Source organism: Papaver somniferum, chromosome 9 (assembly GCF_003573695.1).
Source record: "Papaver somniferum cultivar HN1 chromosome 9, ASM357369v1, whole genome shotgun sequence".
NCBI classification, from domain to species: domain Eukaryota; kingdom Viridiplantae; phylum Streptophyta; class Magnoliopsida; order Ranunculales; family Papaveraceae; genus Papaver; species Papaver somniferum.
The window spans coordinates 14828695-14834274 of NC_039366.1; the positions used below are offsets into that span (position 1 = coordinate 14828695).

The 5580-nt window shown below is 34.4% G+C and overlaps 1 long non-coding RNA gene across 2 annotated transcripts; it reads left to right on the plus strand.

Annotated features, from left to right (window-relative positions):
• Window positions 1–3632: 3632 nt before the first annotated feature.
• Window positions 3633–5175, plus strand: LOC113307530. Of its 2 annotated transcripts, none has more exons than XR_003339165.1 (2): window positions 3633–4080; window positions 4507–5175. It is a non-coding gene; the product is annotated as an uncharacterized LOC113307530 (long non-coding RNA). The 2 variants fall into 2 exon arrangements; XR_003339164.1 differs by having other exon boundaries at window positions 3633–4055.
• The last annotated feature ends 405 nt before the right edge of the window (window positions 5176–5580 follow it).

A 5580-nucleotide genomic window follows, 5' to 3' on the forward strand; every position in this document is an offset into this window, starting at 1 on the left:
AATCCACAAATGAACTCATGATAAAAACCTAAAAAAACAGAGTTCATTCCAGAAATGAACTCCTGATAAAAACCTAAAAAACAGATTTCATTCCAGAAATGAACTCCTGATAAAAACCTAAAAAAACATAGTTCATTTGTAAAAATGAACAACATCATCATCTTCATCTTCTTCGATCTTCAACAGCAGCAACAACATCGTCGTCTTCAAAACACCAGCAGCAACATTGTCTTCCACCGTCTTCATCAAACAAATCGGGTTCATCTTTGTCGTTGTCATCGTCTTCATCAAACAGATCGGGTTCATCGTCGTCTTCAACATCTTAAACAGATGCAGCAGCAGATAAAAAATCTTCAAGAAAACTCGTTTACATCGTTTCTTGTTTCTTGTTTCATCTCTGCAAATTAAAGCCCTAGAAATTCTTCATCTTTTCTATGCAGTAGAAAGGAAGAAAAAAAGAGCGAAAAAGTAGATCTAGAAAAGAAAAGAAAGATGAGAGAGAAAGTAAATCTGAAAATGATTTCATTTTTTTGACAATTGAGTATATATGTCTAGAGTGACGTCATGGATGATGTAATGATCCCAAAAGGGTATTTCTCCCACTACATGATGACATTTACATCATCCATGACGTCACTCTAGGACCAAACCATTATTTCTAGGACCAAAGTATAATTTATATTTTCAAGAAGGACCAAGCAGACAGTTGACTGAATCAACTGTACCAAACTCATCCTAATATTATTTCTAGGACCTAATGGTATTCCATAGTGATGTAAGATCAATATTTTCTAGGGTCAAAAATAACTAACCCTAACAAGTAACAGGGCCCCTCTTTTACGGATTTTCCTATTGATTATCCAAATGTTAGAGGGCTACAAATGCTAGAGGGCTACCCAGGTACTGTCCGATCCCCCCTCGGGATTGTTTTTGGCAGGGTTATCTATGGTTGGCGTAGCACTACTCTTGTAATTTTCTTTTTCACGAAATAAGACTTGCCAGATCACACGTTACAAATTGGAACTGTATATTATTAGGAGAAGCATTTGTTGGGGATGCGTGAGCACCTGCCGAGCCATGATAAACAAGAAGCATATACTACGAAGCACAACCCAAAGAAGATACAAGGGTGGGTAGGCGCAAGTGTCCCATGGCTTGCTGGATATGCTTCTGCCAATAGAGCACACTAAAAATTAGTACGAAAAATGGGTCATTTGTCCAAATATTTTTAAAACATGGTTCTGATAGAGAGTAAAATTTAGTATGGTGAAATTGACACCAAAAAAATAGCAAGAATGAAACTGCATTCATCCTGGATTAAACTTAAAAAAGAGCGAGGATGAAACTAGATGCATCATAATGTAAATTAAAAATAAGAAAAAGTATTTGAAAATGAGTAGAATGAAACTGTTTACATCCTGGATATTTTTACATTCTCGTTTATTTAAACAGTATCAAATTTTGCATGTCTTTTTCACCCAGAAATTATTGATTTTGGTCTTTTTAACCAATTTTGTGAAATTAGTATAAGATGACTTATCGTTCTGATTTTGTAGTTCATTTTAGTAGTTTGGTCTTCTGCCGGGATAGTTAGTTTTATGTGGCAGCCTCCTTGGCCTTTTTTGTTGCGCTAACTCTACGACTAGAGTTCTTTGTCTGCTTTTGTTCCAATTTTATCTCGGAACTTCTGTAATCTGTGTCCATTGGTACTGAACCTTTTTTTGGGTTTTCTTATAATATCTCCAATGTTCAGGAAAAAAATAACCCCTCAAACTTATGAGATCTGAACTTTTAGGCTCGTGGTTTTATAAATGTTATTTTTGGTATCAATTGTATTGTATATCTTATCTTGTCTGAGTTCTTGTAGTCGGCACCACTAAGAAAATCGATGCAACCTACAATTTTCATTTTATTTTTAATAAGAAGGTTGAATATATTAATTAATCAATATAATATAAAAGTCCTACAATTTCATTTTTTTCGAAAACATTAGAAAGTGTACTTTCTTTTTGAATTTGATGTTGCATATGCTTCGAAATGTGTTATAGTCTTCTTATTCTTGCTTCCTTTGCTACTGAATCCGCTGCTGCATTGTGTTCTCTGGTGATAAATTTTATCCTGGCTTGTGGAAGTTTGTCAAGAATGAAAATAATGTCTTCTATGGTATTCTCCGCCGTCCACGCAACTGTTGCATCTTTTTTGTTAATGTAATCTGACAACACTTTACAATATGTAGCAATAAAGACGCTAGAAAGAATATTATCTTCTAACCATTTTAAAGCCTTCAAACTGATTTTGCTTCTGCGTGTAACGCCGAGGACGCCCAATGTGAACCTGCAGATATATGCATAAAAGCTTCTTGTTCCACCGAGTAAAGAATGAAAGCATAACCCATGGATAAGTTCTCATTGTTAAAAGAGTCATATGTAAAAATTATCCAATTTGAGTTGAAATTGTTCCACTTATATGTAGATATTTTCTTTTTTTTTGATTATCTTTCTGCAACTTCTCCTTATTGATCGGTTGAGCTTGTATAAAATTCTTAATTTGTTGGATCAAAGCATATGGACCGGGGTTTGTTTTCCTAAAAATTACTTCACATTTATGTTTCCACAGGAACCAAGTGACTGTTGCGATTTGTTCACAAATTTTTGAGTAATTAGTATCGGATATCCAGTTATCAACCCACTTAACTATTAAATCTGAATTGATTTGCAAGTTGACTCGTTCAAGTCGCAGCCAAACCAGATTCCTCTAGCGAAAGTGATTTCCATATGAATTTTCATTTTTTTTACTTTCAAAATTTAATGGATTTTTAGTAACTAAATTATTACCGAAGTACCATTATTTCATTTATGGTCTGCAACTGCAAAAATACAATAATTTCTACTTATAGGTGATTTTGCATAGAATGCTAGATGTAAACAAATCATGATGAACATAAATCAGTCTCAACTATACAGAAAACAACTTGAAAACAAAATCCAAAATATATTTTTTTATTTTTTCTAGTTAGACGGATATTCCTAGCGCTTCATTTAAATTTGTCAATCCGTATGAAAAAAATTCTTGGATTATTTCATGGAGCCCAACATAGTTTTTCGTTTGTTTAGTTCAGTTTACTCCAAAACCTTAAAATTAAAAATAGAAGGTACCAGGTCGCTCTATTCATGACCGGACCTAATTTAATCAGTTCCTCATTTCATGAACAAACATATAAGAGCATTTCCAACGGAATGTGAATTCTTGTTTTTCTACTGATGCATAGGATTTTATACCTTAATTTAGTATAAATCCATCTCCAATAGTAAGGTTCTACAAATTAGGAGAGACCAATTAATATGAAGGTGTTTAAGAAAGTGTTATCTACACCTCCGATTCCACCTCCACGTCATATTTTGCATTATTTTCTTAAAAGAATTCTCTACTGTTGGAGATGGGTTTTTAGATATGAAATCTTATATTTGCTCTATGTATAAACCCTATAAATAAAAGGACTAATCAAAAAGCCACATATATTGTAGGACTTTAGCCCACAGACGTGCGGCCCAATATAGTATCTAGGGTTACCGTTTACATGTATATAAAGGACATCATAGATATATAATGAGACTGATCAATCAATAAGATATTTGGCTCTCTCTGTTATCTCTTTGTCTTCTTCTTTACGATTATACTACAAAACGTTATCACCACGATGCTCATCCGTTGCCGCAAAGAACAACAAGAAAAACAAAAAAAAAATATATAAAAAAATAATAATCAGCGAATGGGTTTTTACACTCCCATCATTTCTTTCTTCAAACAGATCCGGGAAAAAAAAGGAAAAAACAAGCTAGATTAGATTTGGAAATGAAATCAATAATCGGCTGTAGAGGAGGGAGAGAATTTGAGGCAGTTCATAGAGATCTCGTCTTTTCTTGGGATATCATATGTTCCTCGAAAACCTGTTCCTCTTCTTCTTCAAAAAAGAAATGAAACCGTTCGTCTACCGCTGAGCCGAAATCTCTGTCCCATTGGATTTGTGCTTCTGTTCCTGAAACGAATCGAAAACGGTATGCCTATTGTTCATCCCAAACGGTATGCCTAAACTAGTATTTTCTTTTTCACTGGACGTGATTTATGACTGGATATTGTTGATTGTCTGCCATATTTGATTATTATAATAAAATATCAAATTGTTTGCTCACATACTTCCTGTTGATTTTGTTTTCCATAAGTAATTCAGATTGTTTTTCTTTTAATTTTACCCTGACCCTAACATGTCAATGTTGGTATGGCTTGATTTGATGTCCTATTGCTAGATTAGATAATTCATAGATTCAGGGAAACCATGATTGAATATTTTTCAGATGATTGCCATGTGTGATGTCATTGGTTGATTTTTTTATTAATAATCTTTGATGATATATTTTAATTTAATTTATTAATCATGTATGATCCTTGTACTATATGTCTGTCAAAACTATTTTAGTTAATCTTTGATCGTACCGTGTATGTGTGCAGCGGTTGAGTATTCCGTCGCTCGGGATTCTGTTACGATCTGGAAAAGAGGAGAAGAAATAGCAGGTTCGGTCCATCCTACCCAGTCTGGTCCACCCGAATCCGGTCCGGTCCACTCGAACCTAGTCCTGTCCATCCTTGTTCCAGCTGTGTGGCCTGTTTCGACCCTGTTCCAGTTGTGTGTCATATTCCGTTCTATTCTCTGTTTACGGGCCGTGCGCGACCAAGGAAGTTCCGGTCTCGTTTATATAAAGTGGGACCAATACATGTACATGTATATGATATGAGGTATGTAACTAATATTATTTGGACTTTTACATTGAATACCTGCTGGGCTTATTTATTTATCTTTTAGAACGTGTCTAGTTCTGTTTTTTTTTCTTCAGATAAGTGAGTGTTGATCTCAATCATTAAGAATTTTGGTCTTAATGTTATTTTGTTCTTTTAAATATGGTATTGGCTATAGTTGAATGATGTCTTTTGTACAATTGGTTGTACCAACTTGATTCAAATGTATGTATTTGGGGTTTAGAAGTACATGAACACCATTATTGCATATTTGGTATTTTCTCCCCAAACTTGAATGTTCTGTGGAATGTAATACACTTGCGTGACTATTAAAGAGTCGATTGTTTCAAAAGATACATTGCAAATAAAATCACATGTTTTCCATTTTTTTGTGGAAGAACTCACAATTTTTTTTTTTATTTATTTGAGTCAGAAATTTCCATTTCTCTACTTCATACATGATAGTAACGAAATATTACATGTTGAAGTGTGAAAACCAGAGAATTACCTTTAGTAATCTACTCAACCTAAAGTAAATGGTTTGACATGTGTAGTGAGAATCTCTTGGCCTTTTGAGATAAAGAAATTTCTCAAATTAAGCTAAATGTAGCAAAATTGAAAAGGGAAAGAACCCCGAAGTAATGAGGGTTAGACGTACCGACTCATATAAAGCATGTGAAAATGGGCATATATCACGAGAAAAAGATGTATTCCTACCCCCCCCCCCCCCCCCCCCCCCCCCCCCCCCCCGTAGTAATGACACCAAAGTAAGGTATTAACTGAATATGA